Below are 25,453 nucleotides of genomic sequence, written 5' to 3' on the forward strand. Positions count from 1 at the left end.
TCCAGCAACTTGTTTCCCGCAGGGACAGGCTGCCGGGAGCACTTCCTGTCTGGGAAGTATTTAAGTGGATGTGCGGGCTTTTCTAGTTCCTGTTTGCCATGTGGTCAGAATAAAGCAGTTGTGTTTTCAATAGCTCTGTCTCGACTCCCACGTTTGCCGCGGTACCTCAACAAAATCTCCTTGTTTCCTTGTTGAGTACCTACACTACTCTCTTCCTTTTCCCGCCTCCTCTTTTCTACCTCACTGGTTCCATCCTTCACCTAAGGTTCTCAAAATGAAGAACTATTAAAAATCCCTTGGCTTCCACCAGCACAAATTATGTTCTTCCTACTTCCACACAGGCAGTAAATGGACAACATGCATCAGCTTGGCTCATTGGTAGCACTGATGCTTCAGAGGGCTGTGAGTTCAAGCCCCATCAGCAAGGACTTGATCCAGGCTGACACACCATTACACTACTGAGGGAGTGCTGCACTCTCGGAGGTGTCACCGTTCAGCTGAGATGTCAGACGAAGTCTGGACAAGTCTGCCTGCTTGGCTAAAATGAAGATCCATGGCACCATGGGAGAAATTATAAAGATCCCAAGGCACCATGGGAAGAATGATAAGGATCCCAAGGCACCATGGGAGGAATGATAAAAATCCCAAGGTACAATGGGAGGAATGATAAAGATCCCAAGGAACCATGGGAGGAATAATAAAGATCCCAAGGCACCATGGGAGGAATGATAACGATCCCAAGGCACCATGGGAGGAATGATAATGATCCCAAGGCACCATGGGAAGAATGATAAAGATCCCAAGGCACCATGGGAGGAATGATAAAAATCCCAAGGTACAATGGGAGGAATGATAACGATCCCAAGGCACCATGGGAAGAATGATAAGGATCCCAAGGCACCACGGGAGGAATGATAATGATCCCAAGGCACCACGGGAAGAATGATAAGGGTCCCAAGGCACCACGGGAGGAATGATAAAAATCCCAAGGTACAATGGGAGGAATGATAAAGATCCCAAGGAACCATGGGAGGAATGATAAAGATCCCAAGGCACCATGGGAGGAATGATAAAGATCCCAAGGCACCATGGGATGAATGATAAGGATCCCAAGGCACCATGGAAGGAAAGATAAAGATCCCAAGGCACCATGGGAGAAATGATAAGGATCCCAAGGCACCATGGGAGAAATGATAAGGATCCCAAGGCACCATGGGAAGAATGATAAGGATCCCAAGGCACCATGGGAGGAATGATAAAAATCCCAAGGTACAATGGGAGGAATGATAATGATCCCAAGGCACCATGGGAAGAATGATAAGGATCCCAAGGCACCATGGGAGGAATGATAATGATCCCAAGGCACCATGGGAAGAATGATAAGGATCCCAAGGCACCACGGGAGGAATGATAAAAATCCCAAGGTACAATGTGAGGAATGATAAAGATCCCAAGGAACCATGGGAGGAATGATAAAGATCCCAAGGCACCATGGGAGGAATGATAAAGATCCCAAGGCACCATGGGAGGAATGATAAAGATCCCAAGGCACCATGGAAGGAATGATAAAGATCCCAAGGCAACATGGGAGGAATGATAAAGATCCCAAGGCACCATGGGAGGAATGATAAAGATCCCAAGGCACCATGGGAGGAATGATAAGGATCCCAAGGCACCATGGGATGAATGATAAGGATCCCAAGGCACCATGGAAGGAAAGATAAAGATCCCAAGGCACCATGAGAGAAATGATAAGGATCCCAAGGCACCATGGGAGGAATGATAAAGATCCCAAGGCACCATGGAAGGAATGATGACGTGGGTGGGCGAAGATTGGTTGATATATTCCTGTGTGCTGAGTATGGTGCTGACACCTCCTTTGATTCCAGTGATCCGAACCAGCATTGTCTTGCTTCTCCGCACAACGTGCTCTGTGACTTCAGATATCGTATTTTATGCAGCAGGAATGTTGCGAGATACTCTTAACCTCAGGGGACTGGGAAATATAATGCAACTAGAGGACACAGAAATGGTATGGAGCTGGATCAGTTCTTTGAGGTTGTTAGTTAGGATGCAACTCAAACAGCGGGAAAATGTTCCATAAATCATGAGGGAGAGAGCTTGTAAATCATTTTTTTTTAATATTCATTCATGGGATCTGGGCGTCGCTGGCAAGGCTGGCATTTATTGCCCATCCCTAGTTGTCCTTGTGAAGGTGGTGGTGAGCCGCCTTCTTGAATCACTGCAGTCCATGTGGTGAAGGTACTCCCACAGTGCTGTTAAGGAGGGAGTTCCAGGATTTTGACCCAGTGATGCTGAAGGAACGGCGATATATTTCCAAGTCAGGATGGTGTGTGACTTGGAGGGGAACTTGGAGGTGGTGGTGTTCCCATGCGCCTGCTGCCCTTGTCCTTCTAGGTGGAAGGGGTTGCGGGTTTGGGAGGTGCTGCCGAAGAAGCCTTGGTGAGTTGCTGCAGTGCATCTTGTAGATGCTACCACTGCAGCCACGGTACGCCGGTGGTGGAGGGAGTGAATGTTTAAGGTGGTGGATGGGCTGCCAATTAAGTGGGTTGCATTGTCCTGGCTGGTGTTGAGCTTCTTGAGTGTTGTTGGAGCTGCACTCATCCAGGCAAGTGGAAAGTATTCCATCACACTCCTTACTTGTGCCTTGTAGATGGTGCAAAGGCTTTGGGGAGTCAGGAGGTGAGACACTCGCCACAGAATACCTAGCCTCTGACCTGCTCTTGTTGCCACAGTATTTATGTGGCTGGTCCAGTTAAGTTTCTGGTCAATGGTTTCCCCCAGAATATTGATGGTGGGGGATTTGATGATGGTAATGCCATTGAATGTCAAGGGGCAGTGGTTAGACTCTCGCTTGTTGGAGATAGCCATTGCCTGGCACTTGTGTGGCACGAAAGTTACCTGCCACTTATCAGCCAAAGCTTGAATGTCATCCAGGTCTTGTTGCATGTGGGCATGGACTGCTTCATTATCTGAGGAGTAGCAAATGACACTGAACACTGTGCAATTATCAGCGAACATCCCCATTTTTGACCTTATGATGCAGGGAAGGTCATTGATGAAGCAGTTGAAGATGGTTGGGTCCAGCATACTGCCCTAAGGAACTCCTGCAATGATGTCCTGGGGCTGTGATGATTGACCTTCAATCACCACAACTATCTTCCTTTGTGCTAGGAATGGTTCCAGCCAGTGGAGGATTTTCCTCCTGATTCCCATTAACTTCAGTTTTACTAGGAACCTTGATGCCACACTTGGTCAAATGCTGCCTTAATGTCAAGGACAGTCACTCTTACCTCATCTCTGGAATTCAGCTCCTTAGTCCATGTTTGGACCAAGGCTGTAATGAAGCCTGGAGCCGAGTGGTCTAGGCAGAACCCAAACTGGGCATCAGAGAGCAGGTTATTGGTGAGTAAATGCTGCTTGATAGCGCTGTCGACGACTCCTTCCATCACTTTGCTGATGATTGAAAGTAGACTGATGGGGCGGTAATTGGCCGGATTGGATTTGTCCTGGTTTTTGTGGACAGGACATACCTGTGCAGTTTTCCACATTGTTGGATAAATGCCAGTGTTGTAGCTGTACTGGAACAGCATCTTCAGCACAACAGCCGGGATGTTGTCGGGGCCCATAGCCTTTGCTGTATCCAGTGTGCTCAACCGTTTCTTGATATCACGTGGAGTGAATCGAATTGGCTGAAGACTGGCTCCTGTGATGGTGGGGACCTCAGGAGGAGGCTGATATGAATCATCCACTCGGCACTTCTGGCTGAAGATGATTGTAGACGCTTCAGCTTTGTCTTTAGCACTCGCGTGCTGGGCTCCACTATCATCAAGAATGGGGATATTCATGGAGCCTCCTCCTCCTGTTAGTTGTTTAATGGTCCACTGTAGGGATTAATGAATTCCTACAAATAACGGAGACCGACACAAGAGAACAACTAAACAGGTCTTTACTCAACAGAGATGCCACAAGGACTGCCTGGGCAGCCCCATGGTTTGCGACGTGACGTCATCACGTTTGCCCGCGTTTTCCCACGCTCTTAAAGGGGCCACGCCCCATACATGCAAACTCTATATACAAAACACAGTAATGCCTAACACCATGGTACAGGTTTAGGCTGGTGTTAGAACATCGTTAAAGAGAATTATATACCGTTAGCCAGAGTTATTCAGTGGTTCTGCCACATGCGCCCCCCCAGAATTCGCTTTAATGGACAAAGTCAAACGGTGAGGGGGTCTGACGAGCCTGTCAGAACGACTCCTGTACTCTCGAGGTGGAGGCTGCTGGTCGGCTGGCGGTCTGGTGGGCGGTCGCACTCGGTCTGCCGTAACGACGATGGGTGGCCGACCCCGTCTCGGCAGTTATGCTGTCTCGACGGGGCAGTCGAGGTCTAAATATGCAGGCTTTAAGCGGTCGACCGAAATGTGGTCCGGTTTACCACCGACATCTACCGTGAAGGTTTTGTCCCCTGCTTCCAACACATGGAAGGGACCGGTATATGGGGCCTTGAGCGGATCCCTATGTGCGTCATGGCGAATAAAAATGTATTCAGCCTTGTGAAGCTCCGTGGGAACGTGTGACCTCTGCAGCCCGTGGTGCGAAGTGGACACCGGTGCGAAACATATGGCCGCCTCCTGGTGACTAGCAAGCTGGGCAGACGCAGACCATGGCTCCGTCGATGTTGGTAGGAAGTCCCCTGGGACTCGCAGCGGCTGACCATACACAAGCTCCGCTGATGAAGAGTGAAGGTCTTCTTTGGGGGCCGTGCGAAGGCCTAACAGGACCCATGGTAGCTGGTCTGCCCATCCAGCGTCCTGGAGGGTGGCCCTCAGGGCGGCTTTCATTCACCGGTGGAAGCGTTCGGAGAGGCCATTCGCCTGTGGGTGGTAGGCTGTGGTGTGGTGTAACTTGACACCGAGTCCTTGGGCCACGGCATTCCAGAGTTCGGAGGAAAACTGCGGTCCCCTGTCCGACAAAATATCTGCAGGCACTCCGAAACAGGCGATCCAGGAGGAAATGAATGCCCTGGCCACATCCGCCGAAGTAGTGGATGACAGGGGGACCGCCTCCGGCCATCTGGTGGTGCGGTCAACCATGGTCAGGATGTATGAAAAACCATGGGAGGGTGGGAGTGGTCCTACCAGGTCCACGTTGACATGGTCAAAACGTCGCTCCAGAACTGTGAAGGTGGCCAACGGAGCTTTGATGTGGCGCTGTACCTTGGCCTTTTGGCAGACCACGCAGGTGTTGGCCCAGTCACGGACATCTTTATGCATGCCATGCCATACAAATTTCGCTGACATCAGTTTCTGAGAGGCCTTCATTCCTGCGTGTGACAACCCATGTATGGCGTCGAACACTTTGCGGTGCCAGACGACTGGCACGACAGGGCGAGGATCCTGTACGGAGATGTCACACAACAGCGTGGTACCTGCCGAATGGAACTTGACGTCGGCCAACTGGAGGCCAGTGATAGTCGTTCTGTAAGCTTGGGCTTCCGGGTCTGAGGCTTGGTCCGCTGCCATGAGGGTGTAGTCGATGCCCAAATGAACCGTATTGACGATCGCGCGGGAGAGGCAGTCTGCCACCAGGTTGTCCTTACCGGCCACATGCTGTATATCCGTGCTGAATTCGGATACGTAGGTCAGTTGACGCTGCTGTCGGGCTGACCACGGTTCGGCGGTCTTGGCCATTGCAAAGGTTAGCGGCTTATGGTCCACAAAGGTGGTGAAAGGACGTCCTTCCAGTAGGAACCGAAAATGGCGGATGGCCAGAAAAAGGGCGAGCAACTCCCGGTCGAACGTGCTGTATGCTCTCTCGTTCTGCCGTAGTTGACGGCTGAAGAATGCCAACGGCTGCCACGTCCCGTTCACCCACTGCTGTTGCACGGCACCGGCTGCGTAGTCCGACGCGTCGGTGGTGAGGGCAATGGTGGCTCCTGGCAGCGGGTGCGCCAGCATAGTCGCGTTGGCTAAGGCGCTTTTGGTGTCGGCGAACGCTCAGGCCATGTCATCCGTCCAGTCTACCGGGTTCTTGCCAGTCTTGCCCTTGAGGGCCTTGTACAGGGGCTGCATGAGTAGTGCCGCCTTAGGCACGAAACGGTGGTAAAAGTTTACCATGCCTAGGAATTCCTGCAGGGCCTTTAGTTCTGCGGGCGTGGAAAGGATGTCACTGCCTCTACTTTCGAAGGTAAAGGAACCGTTCCCTCTGAGGTGATGCGATGCCCCAGGAAGTCAATTTGGTGCAGGCCAAACTGACACTTGGCCGGGTTGCTAATCAGGCTGTGTTGGCTGAGGCATCAAAAAAGGGTGCGTAGGTGACAGGTATGTTCTTCCTTAGTAAGACTGGCAATTAGAATATCATCCAGGTAGACGAAGAGGGACTTGAGGTCCCGCAGCACGGAGTCCATCAGGCGTTGGAAAGCCTGGGCGGCGTTCTTTAACCCAAACGGCATTCGTAAAAACTCGAAGAGGCCGAATGGGGTGATGACTGCGGTCTTCTGGACGTCTTGTGGATGAACTGGGACCTGGTGGTAGCCCCGGACAAGGTCGACTTTTGAGAACACGGTGTTCCCTGCCAAATGGGCAGAGAAATCCTGAATGTGGGGGATCGGGTACCGATCAGGAGTGGTGGCGTCATTGAGTCGTTGATAGTCGCCGCATGGCCGCCATCCGCCGCCAGGCTTCGGGACGATATGGAGGGGTGAAGACCAGGGACTATTCGACCGGCGAATAATCCCTAACCATTCCATGGTCGCGAACTCCGCCTTTCCGACCGCCAGCTTGCCAGGTTCCAGGCGCCGGACCCGTGCGTAGACCAGGAGGCCGTTGGTGGTGATGTGGTGTTCCACACCATGTTTCATGGCTGTGGAGGAGAACGTGGGTCTTGTCAGGTCAGGGAATTCGCCGAGCAGGCGAGCGAACTCATCAGGAATCGGGAACGCACAGGAGATGGTGCGTGACATAGTGTTACTGCAGTAACACAGAAGAGAATTAAAAGTTGCTGCGTTGATCAGCCGCCGGTTCCTAATGTCGACCAGGAGGCTGTTGGCGCACAGGAAATCCGTGCCAAGGAGGGGCTGGGAAGCTCTGGCCATAACAAACTCCCAGTGAAAACGTTGCCCCCCGAGGCACACCTCCACTCGCCGTCTGCCGAAGGTCTGAATTGTTCCGCCATTGGCCGCTTCAAGGGTGGGGTCATGATTCCCTGTCTGCACATTGAGGGCGGATGCGGGTAAAATGCTGCACTGTGCCCCGGTGTCGCACAGAAAACGATGACCGGAGAGAGTATCAGTGATGAACAGCAATTTTCCCGCGTTGCCGATCGCCATCGAGGCTGCGGGGTGCCCGTTAGACCCGGTCCTCGGTGGTCGCAGTGTCAGTTGTTTGTTTTTTGGGGGAAAACTGCAGGGAGGGCGGCAACGCTTCGCCTTCGCACCGAACTGCATGTGGTGGAAACACAGCCCAGCAAGCGGACGAGCTGGGGCGGCATCTGCGGGGGATGGGTGCCTCGTGGCGGCGCAGTAATGCCGAGTTACAGCAAAAATTTTGTCAGCCTCCGCAGCGAGTGTTGCGCAGTCTTCAATTTCAGATCTGGCCAGGGCAGCTTGTACCTGTTCAGGAAGTTGGCTGAGGAAAATCTCGCGGAATAGGAAACATTCCCGTTCTGAGCCCAGGAGTGTGAGCATTTGGCTCATCAACTCTGAAGGCTTGGAGTCCCCGATCCCGGGCATAGCGAGTAATCGACGGGTGCGCTCCGATTCTGAGCCCGAAAACCTGCAGTAGCCGTGCTTTGAGGGTTTCATACTTTCGAGGAGGCTGACGATCAGAGAGGCGGTAGAGCTGTCGAGTGCGGAGACCACTTAAAGATACTTGGTCTGATCCGCATCGATGTTCCTCAGGGCGAACTGGGCCTCGACCTGAATAAACTACGAGGGCGCTTGCTGCTCCCAGAACTGCGGTAGCTTTAGCGAAATGGCGTTTGCTTCCATGCTGTGCTCTTCTTATGTGAAAATATTCACAAAAATAGGGTCACCAATGTAGGGATTAACGAATTCCTATGAATAACGGCGATTGACACAAGAGAACAACTAAACAGGTCTTTACTCAATGGAGATGCCACGAGGACTGCCTGGGCAGCCCCGTGGTTTGCGACGTGGCATCATCGCGTTTGCCCGCATTTTCCCGCGCTCTTAAAGGGGCCACGCCCCGTACATGCAAACTCGATATACAAAACACAGTAATGCCTAACACCATGGTACAGGCTTAGGCGAGTGTTAGAACATCGTTAAAGAGAATTATATACAGTTAGCCAGAGTCATTCAGTGGCTCTGCCACACCACCACCATTCACGACTGGATGTGGCAGGACTGCAGAGCTTTTATCTGATCTGTTGATTGTGGGATCGCTTAGCCCTGTCTTAGCCCAACTCGCCAAGGCTTTCACTTTTTAGCATGCATGTAGTCCTGTGTTGCAGCTTCCCCAGGTTGGCACCTCATTTTTAGGTATGCCTAGTGCTGCTCCTGGCATGCTCTTCTACACTCCTTATTGAACCAAGGTTGATCACCTGGCTTGATAGTAAAGGTAGAGTGAGGGATATGCCGAGCCATGAGGTTACAGATTGTGGTGGAATACAATTCTGCTGCTGCTGATGGCCCACAGGCCCCTCATGGATGCCCAGTTTTGTGCTGCTAGATCTGTTCTGAATCTATCCCATTTAGCACGGTGGTAGTGCCACACAACACGATGGAGGGTGTCCTCAGTGTGAAGACGGGAGTCTGTTTGCACAATGACTGTGTGGTGGTCACTGCTACCAATGCTGACATGGACAGATGCATCTGCGACAGGTAGGTTGGTGAGGACGAGGTCAGTTAGGTTTTTCCCTCGAGTTCGTTCTCTCACCATCTGTCGCAGGCCCAGACTGGCAGCTATATCCTTCAGGACTCAGCCAGCTCGGTCAGAAGTAGTGCTATCAAGCCACTCTTGGTGATGGACATTGAATTTCCCCACCCAGACCACATTCTGTGCCCTTGCTACTCTCAGTGCTTCTTCCAAGTGGTGTTCAACATGGAGGAGTACTGATTCATTCGGTGAGGGAGGGCGGTAGCTGGTAATCAGCAGGTTTCCTTACCCATGCTTGACCTGAGGCCATGAGAATTCATGGGGTCCGGAGTCAATGTTGAGCACTCCCAGGGTGACTCCTTCCTGACTGTATACCACTGTGCCACCACCCCTGGTGGGACTGTCCTGCCAGTGGGACAGGACAGACCCAGGGATGGTGATGGAGGAGTCTGGGACAGAGCCCTGCGGCAGTGGGAAGGTTGAACGATTTTCAGGCTGGTGTTTGAGGTTTTTCACAATCTTCTGGACCGTTTTTTGCCAAGTGGGAGCTTTCCCTGAGTTTCACCAGATCTCTGAGTTATTTCCCCCCCTTGTTTTCTCCCTTCCTCTCCTTGTTGTCATTGATAGGCATTGTGTAAGGACTGCTATTTGTTTAGAAGACCCAGGGGGTCCTGACTCCATTTTGTCCACACGGTGCTTTATGTATGTTTGAGTTCACAGAGCTGATGCTTCATTAAAAGAATTTAAATTGTAATACTCCGTTGTCCTGCAATTTATTATTTTTGTACAATGTGTGCAAAACAAGACATGGTGTCAGAAGTGGGATTTGAAATGGACATCATTGGAGCTCCCTTACCTCGAATGAATTGGGAATCTTTGAACTTACCTAGAGAATGGAGCAAGTTCAAGCAACATGTGGAGTTGATGTTTTCGGGTCCACTGAAAAGCAAAGGGGAGGAAGAAAGATGCAGTTACCTACTCCCCTGGATCGAAGAAAAAGGGAGAGACATTTTTAACACATGGTCTCTCACCGCAGGTGAAGCAAAGGTACTGAAAAGTTATTTTCACCGTTTTGAAGCATATGTGATGCTCAAGACAAATACGATATTCGCTAGGTACAAGTTTCAGGAGAAAGTACAAAGGAGCTAGTGAGTCATTTGAACAGTTCGTGACTGAGTTAAAACTGCTGGCAAAAGATTGTGCATATGCAGATAAAGATGAGATGGTCAGAGACCGCATCGTGTTTGGAATACATTCAGCTAAAGTGAGAGAGAAACGTTTGAATGTTGGGTCCGGGCAAACGCTGGACAAACCTATAGACATAGCTAGATCGCACGAGATAGCCCAAGCACAGTTGAAAACCATAACCGGCGCCATGAGCAGCTCGAGTGAATAGACACACACCAAAGAACACTGCCCAGAGAGCGTGTTTCAGAACAGAAAGGACAGTGAGAGTTCTAAAAATGGGTGACACAGACATAAAACGCTTCAAAAACTGTGGATATTGTGGAAACAACTGGCATGGAGAAAAGGGGTACTGCCCTGCCAAAGGAAGGCAATGTACTAAATGTGGTAAACGGAACCACTTTGCTAAAGTTTGCAAGACTGTTTTCGGAAAGCAGTACAAACAGTGAGTGACAGCCAAATGCCAGATAGAGAGCCAAATGCAGAGGAACTGTTTATTGATTCTGTGTCACAGAAAAAACAGATTTCAGAGACTGAGCAAGCCTATGCCGATATTGAGATCGGAAAACAGGGCAAAGAGCTTAAGTTTAATCCAGACACTGGATCTCAGGTTAATGTAATTCCTCTGAGTGAGTATCACAGCTTGAAGGATGAGTGTGAGCTACAGCCCAATTCACGCAGACTGACCAGCTATGGAGGTGAGCAGCTCATTGTAAAAGGCACATGCGTGATGAAATGCAAGTACAAAGAAAGCGACATGATGTTGAACTTTTACATTGTTGACACTCAAGCACCTCCAGTGCTAGGTCTAAAGGCATGTTTAGACATGGACCTTGTCAAGCTAGTGCTATCATTGACAGCACCAGTTGAGAAGCAGACAGTCACGGAGGAGTTTGCTGACGTTTTCAAAGGAATCGGACTATTCCCAGGTGAATGCACTATTCACCTTGACCCAGCAGCAAACCCTGTGGTTTGCCCACCGAGAAGGATACCCCTTGCTCTACATAGTCGCCTGAATGAGGAGCTGCAGAGCCTGGAGAATACAAAAATCATCCTCCGGGAAACAGAACCGACAGAGTGGGTCAACGTGTTAGTAGTGGTTGAGAAACCACGTACAGGCAAGCTTAGAGTCTGTCTCAACCCCAGAGATTTGAACAAGGCTATCAAGAGCCCTCACTACCCTCTACCAAGGCTAGATGACATCACACCCAAGCTAGTGGGAGCACGTTACTTCAGTGTCATGGGCGCACGATCAGGATACTGGACTATCCAGCTCACGGAAGGGTCATCTAAGCTAACAACGTTCAACACACCATTTGGATGCTACCGATTTCTGCGTTTACCATTTGGTCTTATCTCAGCTGAGGATGAATTCCAGTGGAAGATCGACAAAACCTATGAAGGCCTCGACGGAGTAGTCGCAATCATAGACAACATCCTCATCTATGGCAGGGATAGAGAGGAACATGGCAGGAACCTCCATGCGATGCTACAAAGATCACGGGAGAAAGGTATTCGGCTCAACCCCGAGAAAAGCATAATCCGATCCACCGAGATCAGTTATTTCGGGCATCGCCTCTCAACTGATGGCATTAAGCCGGATCCAGAGAAAATCTCCGCCATCAAGAAGATGGAGCCGCCGAAGAACTTCGCAGAGCTAGAGACAGTACTAGGCATGGTTAACTACTTAGCCAAGTTTGCCCCGAGCCTCTCCGAAATCAACGCACCCATGCGTCAGTTGCTCAAACAATCCAATGAGTTCCTGTGGGACAAACAACATGACACAGCATTTCAGAAAATGAAAGACCTATTCACCAGAGAACCAGGACCAGTTCTTGCCTACTTCGACCCCAACAAAGAGCTCAGACTACAAGTGGACGCGTCAAAGTACGGACTAGGCACAGTATTACTGCAAGAAGGAAAGCCCATCGGCTATGCTTCCAAATCTCTCACAGACAGTGAAATCAACTATGCTCAAATCGAGAAAGAGCTATATGCAATTCTGTTTGGATGTAAGCATTTCCACCAGTACGTCTATGGCCGACAAGTCATTGTGGAATCCGACCACAAGCCCCTTGGGTCAATCATGAGGAAACCACTAGCCGCAGCCTCACCAAGGCTACAGAGAATGATTCTTCAGCTACAGAAGTACGACTTCACAATCATTCACCGTCCAGGCAAAGACATTCCTGTCGCAGTCACGCTCTCCAGAAAGTCTCTTAGCTACCAGGACAGCAGCCTCAGTGAAGGCATGGATGTGCAGGTGCACATGGTGTACAACAGCTTACCTGTGAGTGACTCAAAACTGAAGGAGATCCGAGCAGAAACAGAGAAAGATGCACAACTCACACTGCTGAGCAAAGTCATACATGAAGGATGGCCTGAGGAAAGGAGGAAATGCCCTCAGAGCATATCTGAATTCTGGAACCACAGGGACGAAATGTCACAAATCAACGGAATCGTCTTCAAAGGGGAGAAAATCATCATTCCTACCAGTCTCAGAGAAGAGATGTTGACAAAAATTCATGCTGGACATATGGGCTTGGAAAAATGCAAACAAAGAGCACGTGACATTATGTTTTGGCCCGGAATGTGCAAACACATTGAGGACATTGTCGGAAAATGTTCCATTTGTCTAGAACGCCGTCCATCAAATATCAAAGAGCCCATGATACCTCACCGTATCCCAGACAGGCCCTGGCAGGTCATGGCAACGGATCTGTTCACATGGAACAACGAGGACTACATAGTGACTGTTGATTACTACAACAGATTTTTTGAATTGGACAAGCTTCACAGCACCACATCTGTAGCTGTGATCCACAAGCTAAAGGCAGCCTTTGCCAGGCATGGCATTGTAGAGACTTTAGTCTCAGACAATGGCCCCCAATACAAATCAAAAGAGTTCGAGTCATTTGCCAAGGCATGGGATTTCACACATGTCACATCAAGCCCACATTACCCTCAAAGTAATGGCCTTGCTGAAAAAACTGTCCAGATTGCAAAAACGCTCATGGACAAAGCCAAAGCAGACAAAAGAGACCCCTACATCAGTCTCCTTGAGTACCGCAACACTCCGGTTGACAACTTCAAGTCACCAGCACAGCTGTTGATGAGCCGCAGACTTCGCTCAATCCTTCCAAGCACCAACCAGCAGCTGCAGCCAGAGGTCGTCAGCTGCAAGCAAGTGCATGCAAAACGTGTACAGAGACAGCAACACCAAAAGAGATACTATGACAGGTCAGCTAGACTACTGCCGCCACTGCACAATGGAGAATCCGTCAGAATCCAGGAGCATGACTACTGGAAGCCAGCAGTCATCATCCAGCCAGCTGACACTGGGCGATCGTATCACGCCCGCACCCCAGAAGGACAGGTGCACCGCCGCAATCGCAGGCACCTCCTGAACACCAAGGAACAACACCGTCATTCCGACGAGAGGATCAGTTCAACAGAGTGTGATGAACAGAGCAATACACAAAACACATCATACTTACCCGAACCTAAACCTGAACCTGATTTATTGACCGATTCAGGAGCATGCTCAGTTCCATACCACACAAGGTCGGGACGAGAGGTCAAGCCTAGAGTTATCCTTGACTTGTGAACTGTCAAAGGGTGTAGGCGGATCGCTGCCCTAAAAAAAACTGTACATCGTTATTGAAACGTTGAGATGTTTTCAGTGCTAGTTAAATGTTGAGTTTACTTATATGTTGATGCTACTGAGAGCAGTATGTAGAAGAAAGGTTCAAAAGTAATGCATAACATTTTTCTTTTAAAAGAAAGGGATGTAATATTTGCATATTGATTTATCATTGGCCCGCAGGCATCTGCAAGGAATACCTATTATATTCACATGTGATCACATGCTGAGTTGTCATTGGCCTGCAGGCATCTGTAAGGACTGCTATTTGTTTAGAAGACCCAGGGGGTCCTGACTCCATTTTGTCCACACAGTGCTGTATGTATGTTTGAGCTCACAGACCTGATGCTTCATTAAAAGAGTTTAAATTGTAATACTCCGTTGTCCTGCAATTTATTATTTTTGTACAAAGTGTGCAAAACAAGACACTGTGGCAGAGCCACTAAGGGACTCCAATCATCATTGTATATAATTCCCTTTAATAATATGTTGGCTGCAGCCTGAGTCTGTATCTTTGTTTTCACTGTTTACATGAACAGAGCGCGATCACTTTAATAGCGCGGGCAAACGCGATGACATCACGCCGTTCATCACGTGATCCCCCACCGGTGGGAAAAATGTGATGATGTCATGACGTCAGCCACAGGACCGCCCTAGCAGTCCTCGTGGAGCCTCCGAACTGACTAGACCTATATTCGATGTTCTCCTGTAATTGTCTGTTAAACTCTGTTAGTTTTCAGTAAACCTCATTTATTTGATCGCCTGAGTGGACCTCAGTCTTTCGATAGGAACTAGACATTCCTACATTGGTGACCCCAACTTTTGCGAACGGTTTTCACAGAAGTTACCAAACATGGAATCGAATGCCGTTGCTTTAAAGCTACCACAGTTCTGGGAGCAACAGCCAGCCACATGGTTCATCCAGGCTGAAGCCCAGTTCGCCATCAGGAACATCGTTGCGGATCAGACCTGTTACTATCACGTGGTCTCCGCCCTCGACAGCGCCACAGCCTCGCGGATCGTCAGCCTGGTTGGTAATCCACCAGAAGACCGCAAGTATGATACGATAAAGGCACAGTTGTTACAGGTCTCCGGGCTCACGAAGTCAGAGCGCGCCCGCCGGCTGCTCAATCTGCCTGGCCTCGGGGACTCCAAGCCGTCCGAGCTCATGAGCCAAATGCTCATGCTCCTGGGCTCCGAACCGGAATGCTTCCTCTTCAGGGAGCTATTCCTCAGCCAGCTACTGGAGCAAGTTCAAGCTGCCCTAGCCAGGTCGGAAGTCACCGACTGCGCAGAGCTGGCTGCCGATGCAGACAAGGTCTTCGCAGTGACACAGCAGTGCTGCACTGCCACAAGGTGCCCATCCGCCACGGACGCCGCTCCAGCCCCTCAACCTGCGGGGTTGTGCTTCTACCACGCCCGTTTTGACGCGAAAGCAAGATGCTGCCGCCATCCCTGCAGCTTTTCGCTCAAAGAAAAAAAGCAGCAGCCACCCTGTCGAAGGAGGACTGGTTATAACGAGCGCCCCACGGCTGCGATGGCAATCGGTAATGCAGGAAAACTCCTCTTCATCAACGATTCCCTATCTAGTCGACGTTTCCTTTGCGACACCGGGGTGCAGTGTAGCATCCTACCCGCGTCCAATCTTGATGTACAAGTTGGGGGGCACGGCCCCTCCCTCCAGGTGGCTAATGGCGGGGCCATTCGGACCTTCGGAAGCCGGCGGGTCCAGGTGTGCTTCGGTGGCCAGCGGTTTTACTGGGATTTCATCATGGCCAAAGTCTCTCAAGCCATCCTCAGGGCAGATTTTTTGTGCGCCAACGGCCTCCTGGTGGATGTACAGCACCACCGGTTGATCAATGCAGCCACTTTTCACTCCATCCCGTGCTACCGCGGAAACAACGTGGCGCGCACTGTCTCCTGCGCGTCCCCACCTCCGGATGACTTCACTCACCTCCTCGGAGATTTACTAGACCTCACCAGACCCACTTTCTCTTCCACGGCCACAAAACATGGTGTTGAAAATCACATCACCGCTACTGGCTCCCCGGTCTACGCATGGGCCCGGCGCCTCGAACCTGGCAAGCTCGCGGCTGCGAAAGCGGAGTTCGACACGATGGAGCGGCTAGGGATTATTCGCTGGTCGAATAGTCCCTGGTCTTCACCTCTCCACATTGTTCCGAAACCCGGCGGCGGATGGCGGCCTTGTGGCGACTACTGATGCCTGAACGACGCCACTACTCCTGATCGGTACCCGATCCCTCATATTCAGGATTTCTCTGCACATTTGGCGGGAAATGCCATTTTTACAAAAGTCGACCTTGTCCGCGGCTACCACCAGGTCCCCGTACACCCGCAAGATGTCCTAAAAACTGCAGTCATCACCCCATTCGGCCTGTTTGAATTTCTGCAGATGCCGTTTGGATTGAAGAATGCTGCACAGGCTTTCCAGCGCTTGATGGACTCCGTGCTTTGGGACCTCAAGATTCTATTCGTCTATCTTGACGACATCCTCATCGCCAGCCCTATTAAAGAGGAGCACATCTGCCATTTGCGCACCCTCTTTAGACGCCTCAGTCAACATGGCTTGATCATCAACCCGGCCAAGTGCCAGTTCGGCCTGCAGCAGATTGATTTTTTAGGCCATCGCATCACATCAGATGGCGCAATTCCCCTGCAAACAAAGGTGGAGGCAGCTACTTCGTTCCCGCGCCCGCAGTCCGTCAAGGCCCCGCAGGAGTTCCTCGGGATGGTAAATTTTTATCACCGGTTCGTCCCTAATGCAGCTCTGCTCATGCAGCCCCTGTACGAGGCCCTCAAGGGCAAGTTCGGCAAGGATCCGATCAGCTGGACGGTCGAAATGGACCGGGCGTTCGTCGACACAAAAGGCGCTTTAGCCAACGCAACCATGCTGGCACACCCGCTGCCAGGTGCCACCATCGCCCTTACCACTGACGCGTCAGACTATGCCATCGTCGCAGTGCAGGAATAGTGGGTGCATGGGACATGGTAACCGCTGGCGTTTTGCAGCCATCAACTGCGGTGAAACGAACGAAAGTACAGCACGTTTGACCGGGAGTTGCTGGCCCTTTTTCTGGCCATCCGCCATTTCCGGTTCTTGCTAGAAGGACGTCCGTTCACGGCTTTTGTGGACCATAAGCCACTAACGTTAGCTATGGCCAAGACCGCCGAACCGTGGTCAGCTCATCAACAATGTCAACTGACGTTTATCTCAGAATTCACCAATGACATTCAGCATGTGTCCAGTAAGGACAGCCTGGTGGCGGATTGCCTCTCCCGCGCGACCGTTCATGCAGTCCAGCTCGGCATCGACTATGCCCTCATGGCTGCGGATCAAGCCTCAGATCCGGAGGTCCAATCTTACAGAACCAACCCTTCTAGCCTCCAAGCGGCTGACGTCAAATTCCATGCTGCGGGCACTACGCTACTCTGCAACGTCTCCGTAGGAGAGCCTTGCCCTATCGTCCCGGTCGCCTGGCGCCGAAAAGTTTTTGACGCCATACACGGGTTGTCGCACCCTGGCATGAAGGCCTCGCAACGGTTGATGTCGTCCAAATTCGTGTGGCGGGGCATGCACATGGATGTTCGCGACTGGGCCAACACCTGCGTGGTCTGCCAAAAGGCCAAGGTGCAGCATCATGTTAAGGCTCCATTGGCCACTTTCGTCGTTCCAGAATGTCGGTTTGATCATGTGCATGTGGACCTGGTGGGGCCACTTCCGCCTTCGCACGGGTTTACTCATCTTCTTACAATGGTGGACTGCATCATTCAATGGCCGGAGGCGGTTCCTCGGTCTTCCACTATTTCCGCAGATGTCGCCAGGGCATTCATCTCCTCTTGGGTTGCCTGCTTCGGGGTACCGGCAGACATCTCATCCAATCGTGGGCCGCAGTTCTCTTTGGAGCTTTGGAACACTGTGGCTCATGGGCTCGGCGTCAAGCTACATCGCACCTCTGCCTACCATCCACAGGCGAACGGCCTGTGCGAACGATTCCACAGGTCGCTCAAAGCCGCACTGCGAGCCAGCCTTCAAGGCGCGGGCTGGGTGGACAGGCTTCCATGGGTCCTTTTGGGTCTTTATATGGCACCTAAAGAAGATCTTCAATCGTCCTCGGTGGAGCTCATGTATGGCCAGCCGCTACGCATACCAGGGGATTTCCTTCCGTCTCCAACAGAGCCACGGTCCATGTCCCAGCAGCTCATCAGCCACCAGGAGGCAGCCAGAAGTTGCGCTCCAGTGCCTACGTCGCATCATGGCTTGCAGAGCTCCCACGTCCCAGCTGAGCTGAAGAACGCCGACTATGTGTGTAATGTATGTACCTTTAAGGGGAGAACTACTTTTTACAGCTCCTGTATACTGTAGTACCGGCAGTGACCACACCTGTATATAAACCCTGAGTAGTGATCTGTTATTAGTTCTAGAGTAACCCTCATTCAGTAAACACCTGTTGAATCGTTCCCTGCAGTCTGTTGTCTGATTATTGAAGGACACAACATGAAGATACACGGACACAACATTGGCGACGAGCAGATTTGAACCTACCTGCAACTCCATCACCTCCCAGGGACTCGCTCCTGGAGAACAGTGGAAGAAGGTCGAGTCCAGAAGCACGGGCGTCGACCACGGGCAGCCGCCCAGTCATCCAGCGGAGATTTGAGCATCACAGGGGAGGCTGTCGAGAGCCAGGCTTGGTTTTCCAGTCACGGTGGTCCAGCGAAATGGGCTGGCAATAGGTACTGCGCAGACCCTTCCTGGACAGCGACGGGCTAGAGCCCGACCGAGCGGCACAGAAAAAGGCCGAGCAGCGTCGACGGGGGAGAGAGGGAGGGCAGAGCACACAGGGTGCAGCCGGTGTTCAGGACCGAGCGGCGTCAATGGGGGAGAGAAGCAAGAGAGGGCAGAGCGCAGCCGGTGTTCAAGGGCCGAGCAGCGTCAACGGGGGAAGAGAGGCGCGCAGGAAAATGCACAGAGCGCAGCCAGTGTTCAAGGGCCAAGCAGCGTCAACGGGGGAGAGAGGCACGCAGGAAAACGCGAGGCGCTGCCATTGCCACGAGGACCGCAGAGAGCGGCGTTGGCAGCAGCGCAGGAGCAGCGCATGAAACCCACAGGGCATCGCCATTTGCCACGAGGACCGCCGAGAGCGGCGTTGGCAGCAGCGCGTTGCGACGCCATTTTAAGCCGCAGCGGGGAAGAAAGGAAAGCACGGGAGACGCCATTTTAAGCCAGTCTAACCACACCCAAAAATGCCGAAGACTGGCAGTATCACAGCGTTCGACAATGCAGTCGAAGATTGGACGACATATGTCGAACGCATAGAAGTATACTGCAAGGCGAATGAAGTGCCAGATGACAAGAAAGCGCTGGTATTGTTGAATTCAATGGGTGCAAAAACGTATGGCTTACTACGAAACCTAGTAACCCCAGAGAAGCCAGTAGAAAAGGATTTTGAAAACATAGTGTCAATCCTACAGGACCACTTAAACCCCACACCGCTGCTGATAGCAGAAAGATTTAAGTTTCACAAAAGGAACCAGCATAAAGATGAAAGTAATGCTGAGTATTTAACGGAACTGCGCAAGCTATCGAAACACTGCCAGTTTGGAACGGGACTAGCAGATACTTTAAGGGACAAGTTTGTGTGTGGGCTTCAAAGTGAAGGAACCCAGAAACGGCTTCTATCAGAAAAGGATCTTACGCTGGACAAGGCTTTCAGCATTGCAGTATCACACGAAGCAGCAGCAGGGGGCGCTGCCGAGATACAACGGAGACCGCAAGAATATGGCACAAATGAAATGTCATACGGAACAGTGAAGTGCTATCGCTGCGGCAGAACAACACACGACCATAATGATTGCTGGTTCAAGGACAAAGTGTGCAGACAGTGTGGAAAAGTAGGACACATAGCAAGAGTCTGTAGGTCGGAAAAGAAAACCAGCAGCAAGAAATCTCCACAGGAGAAGTACAAGAAGGTACATAAGGTGAAGGAGAGTAGTTCAGACGAACAGAAGAGTGATACAGACTCCGGAAGCAAGGAGCTGGGTTGTCTGAAACTACATAATGTGATCAAAACGGAGGATCACCAAACTATCTGGGTCACGCTCAAGATAGCAGGAGTCCAAGTGAAAATGGAATTGGACACAGGATCAGCCCTAACAGTCATAAACCGAAGGGACTACAAGCGGCTATTCTCACATATACCCTTGAGAGATACAAAGATTGTCTTGAAGACGTACACGGGGCAAAAGGTCTACCCCAAAGGAAAAATAAGGGTGAACGTTATATATAACGGCAAGGAAACACCAAAAATGGACCTATATGTATTGCCAGATGGAGGACCACCACTACTGGGACGTGAATGGATCCGGAAGATACAGCTAGATTGGCATTCCATACAGGCACTGACTGTGGCTGACAAAAAGGATGATGACCTCACACCTGGGCAACTGTCAAAGATCCTAACTGACGCGAAAGAAGTGTTCCAGCAAGGACTCGGAACACTAAAAGGCATGACAGCGATGATTAAAATTGAAGAAAACGCAAGCCCAAAATTTTTTAAGGCCAGACCGGTGCCTTATGCGATCCGCCCAGCCGTCGAAGCAGAGCTGGAGAGTCTGGAACGTTCAGGTGTACTGTCCAAGGTAGACTGGAGCGAGTGGGCTACACCCATCGTCCCTGTGATGAAAAAGTCGTTGAGCAGCATGCCTGGGGAACCAAGGAAGGTTCGCATCTGTGGGGACTTTAAGGTAACAGTGAAGCCGGTCCTTCACACCGTACAATATCCACTTCTGCGGATTGATGATATTTTCGCCTCGCTATCTGGAGGGAAACGCTTCACTAAGATTGATCTGGCCCAGGCGTATCTGCAAATGGAGGTAGAAGCAGCATTAAAAAAATACCTCACAATCAACACCCATAAAGGTCTCTACCAATACAACTGGCTGGTATTCGGGGTAGCATCAGCTCTGGCTATTTGGCAGAGGGCAATGGAACAAGTCCTGCAAGGGATCACAGGGACCTAGTGTTAGTTAGACGACATCCTGGTCACGGGCGAAAATGACAGTGATCACCTTGCCAACCTGGAGCAGGTGCTCACTAGATTGCAGGAATATGGGCTCCGAGCTAACTGCCCCAAATGCGAGTTTTTTAGAAAACAGATCTCATATTGTGGCCACGTTATCGATAAAGAGGGGTTACACAAATCCCCAGAGAAGATTGAGGCAGTAGTCAAGGCTCCAGCACCGGAAAATGTGTCACAACTGAGGTCGTTCCTCGGGCTGGTAAACTACTACCATAAGTTCTTGCCAAATTTGTCTACAATACTACACCCACTGAACACCCTACTGCAAACTGGGGTGCCATGGAAGTGGAGTGACGAATGCAGACGAGCATTCCAGAAGAGCAAAACACTAATCACATCGAAAGAAGTGTTGGCCCATTACAACCCGGCATTACCAATTCAGTTGGCATGTGATGCGTCACCCTACGGCATTGGAGCGGTGCTGTCGCACAAATTCTTGGACGGCTCAGAGAGGCCAATAGCCTTTGCGTCACGATCACTAACCTCAGCCGAGCGTAACTACGCCCAGATTGACAGGAAGGCCCTCAGCCTAGTGTGGGGAGTGAAAAAGTTCAATCACTTTCTGCACGGGCAGAAGTTCACCTTGCTGACTGACCACCAACCACTTGTCTCCATCTTTAATCCGAAGAAGGGCGTTCCGGTGATGACTGCGCAACGACTACAAAGATGGTCCCTTTTTCTAGGGGCGCACCAATATGAAATCGAGTGTAAGGGCATGAAACAGCATGGAAACGCTGATGGGCTATCACGCCTGCCACTGCCTACTGCGGAGGAAGCACCAGCAGTGGATCCTGTCGAAATATTTCATTCGGCTATAATTGAATGCTTGCCAGTAACTAACGCTGGTATAGAGAAGGGGACCCGAAATGACCCAACACTGTCTCGGGTATATGATTTGACGGTGAAGGGATGGCCAGCACATGGCGACTCACTGTTGCCAGCATTCTCATCCAGAAGAGAACAGCTGTCAGTATGCCAGGGGACCTTGATGTGTGGATCCCGAGTGGTAATTCCACCCAAGTTAAGGGAGAGAGTGCTAAATGAGCTTCACAAAGGTCATCTGAGAGGGGTGAAAATGAAAAGCCTTGCTAGGGCTTATGTGTGGTGGCCAGGGATCGATCAGCAAATCGAGGACCTGACAAAGAGCTGCTCAGGATGCCAGAAGGTCCAAAATGCACCACCACATGCCCCTCTACACCCATGGGAGTGGCCCTCATCTCCATGGCAACGGGTGCATATTGATTTTGCTGGTCCATTCATGGACTCAATGTTTTTAATAGCCGTGGATGCGCACTCGAAATGGCCTCAGGTGATCAAAATGTCCTTCACCACCACGGAGAAAACTATTGCAGTCCTACGGACCATTTTTGCCAGGAACGGCTTGCCAGAGCAGATTTGCTCTGATAACGGACCACAGTTTGTGTCCGAAGAGTTCCGAAGATTTATGAAAAGGAATGGGGTAAGGCATCACACATCCGCCCCGTATCATCCAGCCACAAATGGATTGGCTGAGAGGTTTGTACAAACCTTTAAGAAGGCAATAAAGGCTATGTACAATGACAACATTCCGCTGCAGCACAAGGTGGACAATTTCCTGTTCGCCTACCGGAATGCGACACATGCAGTCACCAACCAGGCCCCAGCCATGATGTTCTTTAACCAAAGGTTAAGATCTCGGCTGGATTTGCTCAGACCAAACGTACGAAGAGATGTTGCGAGTAAGCAATTCCAGCACATCCATGAGAAGCCAACAAGGAGCTTCAATGTAGGGCAACCAGTCTTGGCCCGCGACTACCGAACAGAAAAATGGCAGCCAGGAATGATATGCACACGGCAGGGCCCACTAATGTACACAGTGGACGTTGGGGAGAGCATCGTGAGATGCCATGCTGACCAGATCCTAGAATCACAGGAACAATCAACCCCATGCCTCGCCCATATGTACCTGGTGATGAACCCGACGTACAGGTAGCATCTACCCCAGAAACAGTAGCATCGGAAGCTGATGAACCAACCGACGACAGGAGGCCAGAATCGCCTCCGCACCAAGAGCAAGACACTCGGGAAAGGCGCTATCCGGAAAGGATAAGGAAGCCTCCCCAAAGACTCAATTTATAAATAGACTATTTTCAGCTAATGTTGCATGTTAAAAGTGTTAATTGTAATTAGTTTGATATTTAATTGTTAAATGAGTGTTATGGTACTGTTAAACTAAAAGGGGAGGAATTGTAATGTATGTACCTTTAAGGGGAGAACTACTTTTTACAGCTCCTGTATACTGTACTACCGGCAGTGACCACACCTGTATATAAACCCTGAGTAGTGATCTGTACAATTAGTTCTAGAGTAACCCTCATTCAGTAAACACCTGTTGAATCGTTCCCTGCAGTCTGTTGTCTGATTATTGAAGGACACAACATTAAGATACACGGACACAACAATGTGTTTATCCACCACGACGCTCATCGGGACCCGCTCAAACCCCCTTACACTGGTCCTTTCCGGGTGATAGAGCCGGGAGACAAATCTTTTTCGGTCAATGTTGGAGGTAAACTGGACCACATTTCGGTTGACCGGTTGAAGCCTGCTCACTTGGACCTTGACCGCCCAGTCGAGATCGCACAACCGCCGAAACGTGGCCGACCGCCCACAGTTGCCGTGCCAGATCAAAAGCAACCGCCCGCCAGCTCGCCCGCCGTCCATCAGCTTCCACTTCAAGGCTACAGAAGTCAAGCTGACAAGCTTGTCAGGCCTCCTCGCCATTTTACTTTTGCTATTAAAGACAATTCTGGGGGGGGCGCATGTGGCGGAGCCACTAAGGGACTCCAATCAATTGTATATAATTCCCTTTAATAATATGTTGGCTGCAGCCTGAGTCTGTATCTTTGTTTTCACTGTTCACATGTACAGAGCGCGATCAAACGCGATGACATCACGCCGTTCGTCACGTGATCCCCCACCGGCGGGAAAAACGTGATGACGTCATGACGTCAGCCACGGGACCGCCCTAGCAGTCCTCGTGGAGCCTCCGAACTGACTAGACCTATATTCGATGTTCTCCTGTAATTGTCCGTTAAACTCTGTTAGTTTTCATTAAACCTCGTTTATTTGATCGCCTGAGTGGACCTCAGTCTTTTGATAGGAACTAGACATTCCTACAACACCATGTTTGACCTTTCCTTTCTCAGGAATAGATCTGTGTCCTTCCCCTGCAGGTAACATGTGGAATGGGCAGTCACTGTTGCCCTCGGTTTCCATGGTTACCACGTAGTTGTGGGGCCTATGAAGCCAGATACGAGTGAGACCTCGGGCTCAGCTCTGATTGCCGACCAGCATACACTTTGCAGTGGGATTTGATTGGTGTTCGGCTAACCTATTCTGGGCAAAGATACCCTTTAAAGGGTCTCGAACATGGCCTGTGGAATCCTTTATAATTCCCAGAAGCTGCACCCTTTAAAACAGGATTTGCAACCTCCTCAGCAAGACCAAAAGCTGCCACAAAGCAACGTGTCGTCACGCCAGGTGGGTCTTTAGAGATGAAGTAGGATCTATAGGGTTACATCCATTGTAAGGACATGCAATCCCACAGAACGTTTCCATTAGCTTGAATATGACCCTCAGGAATGGCCATAGACTTTACCCAGACTCCTCAGCGAGGGTGAAAGTGCACCGTAGTTTAAGGTGCATTACTGAGAGCAAGGGTTTCACATTCAAGCTCTTCCCGTCGGATTGATCCAGCCCCTACAGGATTTAGGAAAAGAATAATTGAAATATGTGGGACAGCCTGGGCCTTCAATGAGAAAGATCAGATCTGAAGTGAGACAAACACCTCAAGGGGCCATAGTGTAAACATTCCCTCCTAATAGGCACCACTTCACACACTCGGCTGAAACCCAGCAGCTTGAGTGAGGGAGCGACTTACCGGGGGGGATCAACAATTCTAACTCAGTGAAGTTGCTGACTAGCCACAGGTATCGCCACGGCGACACTGCTTTAGTCCCATGCACTAATTTTAGTAGAAAATGTTTTACACGCAATCCAGGTAAAGGTGTATATTTATATCACCTGTGTATATTTACTGAACAAACATCTACCACCATTCAGTAACCAAGGAAGTAAAGCATTCACAATGATTAAAAAACAATCGCACACTCTGCTTTTGACTTCCCAGTTTATCAACAAACGTGCAAAGGGGGAAAAATTTGGTTGCTTTGTGCCTCCCGTTAGTGCCCGATATTAAGTGGCGCCCCCTGCCTTTCCGCTTGCCGCTAGCAACGACAGATTGAGGGGAACGTTTTGCAGTCGGGAAGGGACTGGGGGAGCGCTATTGAAAGGCGGCCGTTTCCTGTCTTTTTTTGTCGGTGACATTTTTGCAGCATGCATTCTGAGAGAGACTTCTGGAGAGATTCAACGCTGTGTGAAGGAGTTTTGGGTACTGAGCAGCACTTTGCAGGTTCATTTTGATTTAACCTTCCTTGCATCGATTTAGAAGAGACTATGGGGGCTGCACTCTGAGCTCTTTCCCTGAGCCTCTCCATTGTTCTTTCCAGCAGATTTTATGTACAGGTCTCTCCAAGCCAAGATTCAAGGCTGCAATGAGCAGGGTGTGGCTGGAGAGCAAGATCGACCCTCCCCTTTAAGAACTGGCCAGCGCCAATGTGTCT

This window comes from Somniosus microcephalus, chromosome 6 (genome assembly GCF_052327205.1).
Source record: "Somniosus microcephalus isolate GS21.2 chromosome 6, FLI_Smic_1.0, whole genome shotgun sequence".
In the NCBI taxonomy this organism is placed as follows: domain Eukaryota; kingdom Metazoa; phylum Chordata; class Chondrichthyes; order Squaliformes; family Somniosidae; genus Somniosus; species Somniosus microcephalus.